Source organism: Agrilus planipennis, unplaced genomic scaffold (assembly GCF_000699045.2).
Source record: "Agrilus planipennis isolate EAB-ADULT unplaced genomic scaffold, Apla_2.0 scaffold382, whole genome shotgun sequence".
Lineage (NCBI taxonomy): Eukaryota > Metazoa > Arthropoda > Insecta > Coleoptera > Buprestidae > Agrilus > Agrilus planipennis.
The window spans coordinates 101,908-114,600 of NW_020442459.1; positions in this window are offsets into that span (position 1 = coordinate 101,908).

The following is a 12,693-nucleotide window of genomic DNA, read 5'->3' on the forward strand; positions in this document are numbered from 1 at the left end:
GTACGATTTTATTATTGTTCCCATTGAAAATCAATCGAAATTTTTCCTATGTAAATATTAATGGAATTTTATTGTAAATGGAAACCATTATTTTTCCATTTATGCCGAATGGTTTTGAATGGAATTGACAAATTTTCCATTGATTCCCATTGAACTTCAATGGAAATTTTTCCTACGGGGAGCAGCCGTGTCAGAAAATGAAAATATTTCTGCATTATTGTGCGAACCATTTTACGTTTGCTAACTTTCAACACTGCACAAGTGAATCAAGAATGTATTAAACAAATAAAATAAACAGCTGTCACGGAACACCTACACGTTGATTGCACAATGCAAATTTTAACTAACGCATTTCCTTGCAAGGAAAAGGTGTAGATTATCAATTCGAATTGTAGCAAAAGCTTTTACTTCTACCTGTTGCTTCTGCCTTTTACTTGAATGTAAATGCTTTATTTTTATAAATACGGACTAATATCTTCTTTACTTTAATGGGATGCCATTATTAGGCATACACACTATTAAAGACATATATATTAAAATGTAAAAACGAATTGTTTACCGAGCGTAAAATAGACTATGTTGTAAATTATTTGTTTTTTATATAGGTGTCTTTGTATTATATAGGTGCTATTTTCTTGTTATTATATAGATAATAATAATTACAGAAGAGATAAAACCCCTAAAGGAACGGTCGTTTTTTTGTTTTTGTTGTTTCTTGTATTTTTACATTTCAAGTTGATTAAAAATGTTAATAGGCTGCATCCTCGTTGCAATTTTCTGTCGAAGCTTTTATGAAACACATTCAAATGTAGACGATATGTAAAATTTTTGAAAATCCAAAATTAAAAATTCTATGTGACGAAATCGAGATAGATGTGTAATGAAAATGTAATTAAAAAAAAAGATTCTGATTATATTTACTAGAAAACGTAAGGTTAAATTCCGAAACATATTAAATATCATTGTTATAAAGCTTTAGACAAACTTGAGAAGCAGAAGCCCCTCATATAACGTTAGCGTGAATCCCTCACAATATTCAAAAGATCTAAATTCCTAAATTCCCCTTGTTTACGCAGTTTGTGAAAATATTCAAGGCTTGCTGCAAAAATTTTAAATAACTTGAAATAAATTCAATATGATTGGAAAGACAAATAGAAAAGTACTCGAAAATAAACAATGTACATAATGAAGACGTTAAAAGCGTGTTTTGATAGATTCTTCAAATACCGAAATTTAATAATTTATATAACCTACTTTATGGAGAATTGTGTAAATGGTTTAATATGACAAAAGATTAAAGTGTATTATTATTGTCGTAAAGAAGAAACGATAGCAAAATAGCTTTAAATAAAATAGTAGCGGTATTGACAAATCAGTATTGTATGAAAATAAATAATAGTAAAACAAAAATACTGGTATGCAAGGGAAGAAAAAGTAAGGAAAGAGCGAATGTAAAGATAGATAGTAGACAAAACATTAAAAAAAAAAGTCAGATAACTCAGGGTGGAAGGAGCGGTTGAGATATAAAACAGGTAGCACACGGTCGAGTCGCCTTCAACAAAACGAAGTCACTTAATTTAGAAATTCTGAAAAGATTGTTAAAGGTGTATGTTTGGATCGCGGCACTGTAAGGGTGCGAAACATGGACGGTGGGAACGGCGGAAAAGAAAATGTTAAAAGCGTTCGAATTGTGGTGTTACCGGGGAATCGCGAGGATACCGTAGATAGAGAAGGTTAAAAATGAAGAGGTGTTAGAAGGAATAAGAGAACAGAGGGCTCTATGAAAATCAATAAAAAATAGGCGAGATAGGTTGGTAGGACGCCTTCTCAGGCGGATGATCTAGTCAGAAACATATTAGAGGCAGAAACAGGAGTTAATAATTAAGATTGTGGAATGTTCTAGTTTTAGATTAGCCCAGGATAGAAAGGAGTGGAGATGCGTGTCCAACCAATCTTAGGACTGACGACCTTATGATGATAATGATGATATATATAAATAAATAAAAATAGATATGTATGTCTGTCGATTGCGATTTTAAAGCACAATAACCAGCCAGCGCAGACTGCCAATGTTTGTATAATGTGGTGGTATCCTCGAGTTGTTGTATTTCTGTATGTATGGGAGATGTGACTGTTAAAAGTAATTGACCTAGGACATTTTCATACTTCGACCAATGTGTCCTAAAATATGTTTGGAGTTTCCTATAATGTTCGAAATTTCTCCAATTTGCAGTGAATTGCAGCGGAAGAATCGAGAACGTTCTGGAATGTTTGAGAGCCATGCTGTTTGAGAGGTAAAGATAGGCTTTGATACTAAATTATAACAAAAGTGTCCTAATAAATGTGTGGAATCTCTCGTAATATTCGAGATTTCTATAGTCTGATGTGCGTTTGAGTTTGCTAATCGACAATAGCAGGCTGTTGTATGTAGAGAAATACCAGAGTTAAAGACAGGTTCAAATTTGGGTCATTAGCGGGAAACCAAGCATTGCTGGATCAATGTTCGGCCAATGTTTAGGTACCAAGGTTAGACACAATGACGTTTCGCCAAGTTATGTCCAATATTGGGAAACGAAATATTGGCTAACCAATTCTGTACCGAATTTGAACCAATAAGTTACAAATACCGAGGTTATGCAACTACACAATGAATAATATTCAATAAAACATGATTTTCCTAAGAATAAACTTTATAAAATATAATTATTGTTTATTATTTACATTAAAAATACAGAATAACTAGAGTAAAATAATTTTTAATAAAAGAGAATTGTATTTTAAAAGATAAAATAAAAGTGAAGTGTTTCATTACTCAACTTCATCAATAGACTACTACTGTCATTAAAATTATTAGTTTGGAAAAAAATAGCGTCGCAGAAAGTTTCAAATATGGTTATTTTAAACACAATTAAGATTAACAGTGCCTGTAACATTTGACGTAACATTGGTTGGTCAATCGGATTAATTTTGTCCATTGGTCTTACCACCAGCTGCCCCGTCGTGAACTAAGTTTGTCAACCGGGATTGGATTGAATTAACAAATGAGACATTTACAACGCTTATGATTAGTCCAACATTGAACAGTCTTGGGCCAAGCCCTGACCAAGCTTGATCCTGTTCTGACTTCCTATATGGGTAGATAGTATATAAATAAAACTTTCATCATATAAATAAAGTACCTACTTAACCAACTTAAGAAAAAACTAAACAAAATTCAATCTTTGTACGATTTTATTATTGAAAGAAGAATCAAGAATTACTACTAAACCGATAACATTATGTGAGTACATAAAATGTTATTGTGTTAAAATGCTCATTTTTATGTAATCCTTACTATGAAAAAATTAACGAAAGAAATGCGAAATATGCAAATATAAAAGTTGAAAACTTCGACTTTCAGCCTGCCCTATTTGTTTTTATTCTGTTTTGATTACACAGCCTCTATAGGCCTGTCACTACTTAAGTGTTAGAATCCTTAGAAATGAGAAAAACACTATACAAAACATAATAGCGAATAACCAATTGGAAATGAAAACCTACTCCTCCCAATTTATAATACATAAATTATAAATTTGTGATTTGTACCTCTAATTTAATATTTTAAGCTTAGGAACGACACAATATTAGTAATGATACTCGTATGAAAGCGATATTACCGATTAAAAAAAAAGAGCGAGTGTGTATTAGCGTACACGCGTAAAAAGTGAAACTTCTTTAGGTTGTATATTGTAGTAGTGTTTTTTAATTAAACTATTGCATTAACTAATTACTAAACACCCGAAAAATATAACTTTATTTCAAGTGGGCGAATGCAGAATATTGGTTTAGTTTTGTTAGAAACTTTTACGCTTGCACCATAAAATATTACAGAGAAGAATTACAATCGAATTACAAAACGAAAAAGCAAACGCATATACAATACATATACGTACAGTACAACGTAGACGCGATCTGCTGACAATATGTCGAAATAGCATTTTTCGAATTATCGGCTGCTACTATCAGGTTAGCTTCTGAAGCTTGTTAAAATGACTCCTTTTCGATATATCCACCAGGGGTCACACGTGGGACGTGACGCGTTACGCTGTGACTCGTGACGTTACACTTTTCGATTTTATCCTAGTAAATTTCCTGCCTACCGTCGACAAAAAAGTTTCACTTCAAAAATTAACTAGTGGAACTTGTCTACTGTTTTATTTTATTTTATTCATGTTTCACAATAGATGCACCCTCGAATGCCTAAATATCTTATATATATAAAAATGAATTGCTGTTCGTTAGTCTCGCTAAAACTCGAGAACGGATGGACCAATTTGGCAAAATGTAGTCTTGAATTATTTGTGGAAGTCCAGAGAAGGTTTAAAAGGTGAATAAATATGAAAGTTGTTAACTATCTTTCAGATTATTTTTATGTAGATTGATAAATCTTAAGTTTTGTCACAAATTAAATGTCTGAACGCAACTATAATATTTGACATTTGACAACCAAGTTTGTTTTATCCAAAAGTTTAGGTCTTTTATTTACCGATTAAGGCAGTACGAAGTCTGCCGAGTCAGCTAGTGTTACATAAAAATTGGCATTAAAACAATAAAAAATACACCAGTAAACGTTTGTTTATTTGGAAGGACTTAAACAGTTACATCTTTAGTGAAATAAATTTAAGTTATAAAATTAGAACAGTAATTTACATCGATATTTACTCTATGCACAGTTATCGAAACTAAACAATCAACTTTGTCGTATATCCTAATGTTTGATTTTGCGATTACTCAACCTCACAGTGCCACCAAAAAGTTCACACATGCTTTATCGGTGAAATTTGTAATTTAATGTGCGTCTGGTTTTGTTTCATATACCAAATAATTACATATTATGAAATATTTGAAATGTTGGAATGGTTATTATAGTTACATATTATAAAACATTTGAATTGTTTCGATGGTTATTAATATAGTTACACAATAGTCCAAGATCCCAGTGCCGCCCAGACATTATTTATTTTCTGAGTAACAAAACGGGTGGGATAAGTAAAAACATTTTAAAGCCTGAGTGCTGATTTTTACATAACGCTTCGCAGAATATTGTTAAAAATTGCCAGACGCTTCAAAATCCGCAAAAAAAATCGTAATTTTACTTGTAGTCTGAGTCTTCATTTTTAAATATGAACTTAGGGAACTATCTCAATGCTTTTTGTAATCAGCCAGACTAATCGCGTCTGGTAGATATTTGGCCCTTACAATTGGTCTGGTTGCTTACAAAAAGTATTGAAATAGTTCCTCAAGTTTCATATTTAAAAATTACAGTTGTCTGGCGGCTCTACCATCTTGCTCTACAATAGAAAGGTACAATTTTAATAAACATTTATAAAATGCATTTATACACAGGTATATATATATACTAATAAATGGCATTGACATGTTTACTAAAATCAAATTAAAATTTTTACTTTTTCTGTAACAACATAGATATGTAATATAATTTTAATAATTAACTTTAACATTCCACTAAAAAATCAATTAATCTTTCAATCAAGAATTAAAATATTAATTCATTTCCAAATGATTTCAACTGAAATCATACTTGGACGTTTTAAAATGTGTTAGAAGTTTTAAGCATATCACAAAGTAGGTATTTATGATATTTTTAATAAAATTTTCAAACCCTATATCAACATATTTACTTTCCTTTTCTTCCTTTTTAGTGCTATGTTATGTACTTTACATTTACTACCTACAAAAACACAAATTATATTTAAAATTTAATACGTACTTAAAATTTAACCGTAGATTATATCTGTCACTGAAATCACGTAGGAGAAGCCAAAGTTGTTTAGCATAGGAAATTAATAACAGAAAATAAATAAGTTACTAAAATACCTAAAGTTTGAATTTGTTCCTCCCAAAATAGAAAGAAGTACTTTGTGATGCAGCGATTTTTACATTTACGATTTCGAATACGATTACGGTTATGTAGAAATTCTAAGAAATACTAATTAGAAATTCCGTTACGGAAAATTATTGGAATTGACGAACTAGAATATTTATTATGAAAGAAAGAAAACAACGTAAAATTCATTTGAAGGCTTGCAAAACTAAGTTACATTATTACAACAATATAGGATTAAGAAAAAAATCAGTGTTCTGGAAAAGAAAGCCATCCATTCCAGGCATTTAATAATAAAATTTTATCAATGGAAAATTTCTATTCGCAAAACACAACATTTGTACAGTTGTTGACCTGTCTGTTTTTCCTAGCAGTTTGTATGAGGCCGGCTGTAGAAGACAGCCACTCTGATGGGTATTTGTCGAATGAGTAATATCCAGAGACATAGAGAATGGACTGAGCAATACCCTCCTGAAATTGACTACTCTCTAGAGAGAGAAGACGACCATGCATGCAGCCAATATCTGTCTCTTTCCCTTTACTTTCTCTTTACTTCATTCATCCGCTCGTGCAAGACTGTGACGTAGCCCAATCAAATTCCAGAAAAAAGACAACTACTGGCCGCACGATGGCTTTGTCTCTCTCACATGTTTCTGCCAGTTTTTACCTTATAGTAGATAGAGAATGCGCAATAAAAACTTAAAACTTTTGGATGTTTCATTCCCACCAGCTAGTAATGCTGGTGGACGGGCAGTCCTTCCAGACTACGCCGGAAGGTAGGGCGGAAGGCCCTCTTCAGCCTGCTTTCAGGAATCGTGGGAATGGGTGGGTGGTAGTTTGGGTGAGAAAGTTGAGACGGACGAAATGAAGACAGAAGAGAATGAAAGATTATCTGTGGAATATTACTGCCTCAGTACTTGCCTAAGTGATCCAAGGAAACCACAGAAAAACTTGGACCAAGGCAGACGGACCCGGAATCGAACCGGCGTCCTCCCGAATGCTAAGCAATGATCTAGACCTCTAGGCCATGCCGCTCGGTGCAGTCCATTCTCTATATCTTTGGCAATATCTACATGCTAACCTTTGGAGGCGAACAAAAGTTGTAGATATTCCTAGTTTTCATGAACGAATGACATCTTCAAATTGCTCTGAATTAGGTATTCTAAGATACTCTGATTGTTACAACTACTGTTTCTTATTTATTATCATTTGTTATTGATAATTTATTGCTTCTTCCTCTACAAATATACAAAATAAATTCAAAAGTGTGATTAGTTGGTGATTAAGATATTAATCGTAGACGTTGCATCATGAAAGTACTTATTTAAATAAGTTTGATTACAGAATCCGGAATACATATGTAAAACAAATTGCAATCATGATGCTTATCTAAAAAAATCGTTGAGATATCGTACATATAAACAATATTATTCTGTTATTAAAATAAAAATTACTATAGTAAGTCAATGGTGCTGCTAAATTCTAAAATGGTGCAACATTTTTAAGACAAAATAGGGATAACAATAACAGTGTTTTTGTTTGTTGTTAATCATTTGTATTAAAATGTATTCTGACACTTAGCAATAATCTTCTTTTTAAAATGTAGCTGTTGCTCAGAATAATTATTCAGGATTATTTTGTTGTGGATAAAATGAATGAATATTTAAAAAGTTTATAACACACTTTAATAAAATTGGAAAATTCCAATTTAAATTTTTTACGTAAGGTACACCTATCAAAAACAGATACCGACTAATTATTATCAAAATAATATGCTGATATACCAACTTCAATTTTCTGATCAAACATGTTTGTAATTAAAAAATTGATTCCATTTCGCTTTAACTGGAATCATCAATTAATGTCCGGAAAGCGTTATATCTTGCCTAACCGGTTAATATTTGTTCATTTATGGATAATTTCTATTGTTTGCAATATATTAATTTAAATAAACTGCTTTTGATTTATTGGTATTTTGCTCGCAATATTTATGTAAGCGGAAAATAAAGTAATTAATTACAGAATTAAGCTCTATTTTGTACAAACGAAATAGGTACTAAATACATTTTTTTTAAATAAACGTAAAACAAAATTTTTAAAATATCTTTCTTTCTATTAAAGCATCCTTTTGAATACCAAATATTAACTTAAGAACATGAACATGAAGAATGGCATCACCATAAAAGAAAAGATACCAAAACACAATATCAACTCGAAGATGGAGAACGTGCTTCTCACTTGACAAAACAAATAAAAACCTTGTTCAAAAATTTTTTTAATATGATACTTAAGGAACTATATCAGGGCCAATCGTGTCTGGTGGATATTTGGCTCCTACAATTGGTCTGGTTGCCTACAAAAGGTATTGAAATAGTCCCCTAAGTTTTATATTTAAAAATGAAGAAGAATGTTTTATGTGAAAATGTGTGGATCGTTTGCGTGAATAACGCCTAACTTCAATCGCAAAGACAAAATCCTTATATTAATGAAAAATTACATATAAGTAAGTCCGGACTGGCTTTTGTAAGAGTATTATTATTTTTGCTCATTATTTATTATATGTTGGAGTATTGTTATAAACACACCTTATTTGAGTATAATGTCATTAAAAACTAAATAGAGTGATACTTTTAAGTAAATGGATTTGACTGAAATATTTATTAAAAATCCCGAAAGTTACTTATGTATTTATGTAAGTCTTTTAAGTTTTACTTTTAATAACCAACATAAAATAATTTGAAGATGTTTGACTGGGCCGTGCTTGGGAGTGGGGCACGAGAATTACGATGTTGTAGAGTAGACTGTGTTGTATTTGTTTTAAGAGAAATTATTGTATTTTGATATTGATTTACTGCGAAAAAGTTAATATTGGTGTTTTTAAACCTACGCTGTATTACAATTAATTTCATAAGGCAGAATTAGGTTCCTTCAGTACAGATAAATCATGTTGCTTTTCATATTCTTAGTCTTATCAGTTATTCTCCATAAATTGTTTACAAACTGCTCATTACTTACTTTATCATCTTTACTTTAATTACTTTTTCTAGCATTTCTTTCCTGGAAGTAGAAATAAATAGTATATTATTTGTCTTAATTTAATTTTATATATTTTTGTTTCTGGAGAGGGGCGCTTTAATTGAGTTTCGTCCAGAATGATTTTTTTTAAGCACACGGCCTTGAGTACATCGGTCGGAAAATGAACCCGGGCTGCTCGTTATGGCAAATAGGAATTATTACGTTTCTGATTTTGTTTTTATAATTGATTTAAAGTGACAAAAGTGGAAGTTAATGCATTTGTATACGCGTGAGATGTGGTCGGTAAGTCCGAGAACTTCTTCCTCGGGTATCCGACACTACCCAGTCGTCCGGACGGTTGGGTGTCTTTCGAAGATTTCCCCTCTTCCACGAAAACAAAAGAAAAGGGTAAGTATACTTCATTTACTTTCTCCAGCGAAGGACCCCTTCCAATGTCTTGGATGCGCACAGGCAAAATCGTAGGTAGGGAGAAAAAAGCTCATTGTACTCTCGGCGTTTGTTCATTAAACACACTTTTTCGTACAGTACCTACCAAACGTTTTGTTCAATCATGAATAGTAGTGCGAGTCGAAAACAAGCGTTAAAGCCTTTAATATGTCTTCAAATATAAATAAACATCTCGTTGATATTTTCAGTAGTTATTGGTACTAATAACAGCACATTTGAGCAATGAAATTGTAGTGGATAAAATGGTCAATCTTTCCATGCAGTACTGTACGAATTATACGCTCCTCACCGGTTAAAAGAGTTGTCTCCTTCCTTTTCTGGCCTAGTGCTGTTCTTTTCTACTTTGCGCCGGTCAAACTGAAGGTCACATCGCTACAAGTAAACGAAGTATATATAGTTTGATTTTGACCGCACGAGACCTCAAATTTAAATAAGTATGTACTTACATTAACGTAAGTAATTTTTATGTACTTATGAATGTAGATAATACACACACGTCATTTTTTTATGAAATGAATCTGAAACCATTAGTATTCGATAAGTGTACCTGTCGGTATGTAATGATAACAATAACAATTTTCGAAAAACTTTTTGGTGGCCACATTTTATTGTTCAAATACCTATACTTCGTCGAATGAATTTTAATCGTAATATTCCGTTATCTATGGATGCCTACATGGACGCTGAGCATATTGACACAGAACGTTGTTTGTTAACAACAATATCACCATAAAGCACTCAGTCACTTCCAGAATTCACAGATCACCAGAAATGGTTTTGAATTTTAATATAAATATGTATATTCACTCTGCCGTTCGCTTATAATTCCTGTGAGTGTTGATTGCCTTGACCTTATTTCATGCTCTATTTTCGTTTGAGCCCACTAAAGTTGCTCCAGTACGTGCACACTAGCATATGAGCATTGCAATTGTTATGCAAATTATCCAGGTTGTGGGGTTGCATCGCAGCCAAGAGAATCCTCGACCTCCATGCTGCATTGCCGCGGGATTTTCACCTGAAATTGTAAAAAATTGCTTCAGTTAGCCCTTATTAATACATCCCCTTTTGATTTTTGTCGCTATCTTTTATTGAATAATCTTCCACTGCTAAAATGTTTACCTTTACATATAAGCTATGCAATTTCTGAACCGATATTAATAAAACATCATCCGCACACTAATAACTGATGCCTTTGTTACAGTAAATTTATTTAGAGTCATTTTACAACCAGTTTGTAAGTTTCATCTGGTATTTCCAATAAAATAATTCGAAGTGGCCTGTATTCTGTCGAAACTGCCAGACGCGGATCGTGATTTCGATCTTTTTGGATCTCTTCAGCGCGTCTCAGACAGCTCTGACAGAACAGAGACCAACTTTTACCTGCTGTCTTAACAGCGCGTTTTAGAAAATACCACAAATGTCGCGGTAAAAGGTAAAAGTTGGTCTGTGTTCTGTTGGAGCTGTCTTTGACGCGCTGATAAGATCCAAAAAGTTCGAAATCGCGATCCGCGTCTAGCAGTTTCGACAGAATACAGACCACTTCCAATTATTTTATTGGAAATACCAGATGAACCTTACAAACTGGTTGTAAAATGACTCTAGTGGCCGAGCATGACTACGAATAACTTATAAATAATATTGACAAAATGAAATGCAAATAGAAATAAATGAGAAAACGAACATTTCTGTATTCATTTTTCTGTTAGTTCAGACGAAAACAACAATTTTTACGATAGTCATTTTGTATTTGATGATGATGATACAATAATAATAGATTAGCAAAAATTTTCACTGATTAATTCTCATGCAATTTGTACGCTGTCCAACAGAGCCATTAAGTTTCGGTAGAATTAACTGCCGGTATTGGACGTTTTATTTGAATTCTGTTGCTGGCATCGTTAAGGAGCACCGCTTTAAATGATCGCTCTTTCCGACAAAATAGTGGATCCCTAGAGCTGACCAAAGCCTCCGGTGTCGTTTTTCGAAAGAGAAAGGGAGGTCTGAGGGTGACCGACCACTGATAAATTATGCAAATTGAAAAGCGGAATGCTGGAAAGCTGCCTATATTGGCAACGATCGCCGATCGCCTGTAAATCTCCAAAGTACTCAATCACTCTGGAAAAATCATGGCACCCGTCCACTGGCATTCGGCGTCCGAGGAAATGGAAAAAATGCGTAGATTTTCAGGAGCGGAATGTAAGGCAGAAGTGTGCTCGGATTTCAATATTGTACAAGCTTTCCCTGTTTCAGTTTTCAATGTTGACCCTTATCAAAGAAACCGAGAAATGGACTCAAACCTTCAACAGTATGAAATGAATTATTAATCGATAGGTGGTGGTTCGAAGCTATGCTCAGCGGTTTTGTTCGAAAAGACACACACATAAATTTAACTTTTTGTTTCGTTTGCTAAGAAGCAAGTATTTAAGGAGTGAATTTAGTAGAAATAATAAAAAAATGTGCAGTTATAGGGACTGCCGATAGAAGTGAAAACTTTGAAATTTCACAATGTTTGAATCAGCAATCTGATTTTCACATCTATTGACACTCCGAGCAACAATTATATGCATGTTTATATGGTTTTTTATTATTCAAATATTTACATAAATTTCAATGTACTTGATTTTTAACATTGTTTGCATCATTGTCATCATTAATTTCAACAATTCTCTGTATAGATACAGATATACTCAGATATATACTGCTACAAGCATGTCGGTGACGCGAACGCACTAGATTTCACCCATCCAAAAAGCGTCTAACGGCTACAGCACACGGCCGCTGCGCGTGCGCCAGTCGTGAGCATGTCGGTGACGCGAACGCACTAGATTTCACCCATCCAAAAAGCGTCTAACGGCTACAGCACACGGCCGCTGCGCGTGCGCCAGTCGTGAGCATGTCGGTGACGCGAACCCATAACATTTTCCCCTACCAAAAAGTGCCCAACGTCGCTAAAGAAGTTTTCACTTCAATAATAAATAAATTCTAAATAAAAAACACATATTTTTCAATTCAATCACTAGGATTAGAAAGGCGACTTGTTTTTTTCTACATCATGTCAATGTGTTTTATATTAAATGTCTTCTACTAAAAAGCAATATCTGTCTCAAGGTCATGCATAGAAAATATAGGTCATATACGGTAACAACTTTAAAATTATCCATAAGATTAACAAAGGAACCAGCAATCTATACGGTTCTTTTCCAAATCTTTTCTCAGCATAAATCCAATTAACTTAAGTAAAATATTCAACTTCTACGGATAGAGAAACTTTTACCTGTTTCATTCGCAGTAATTACCACGGTGGGTAGTCCCTTCAACTTACATAT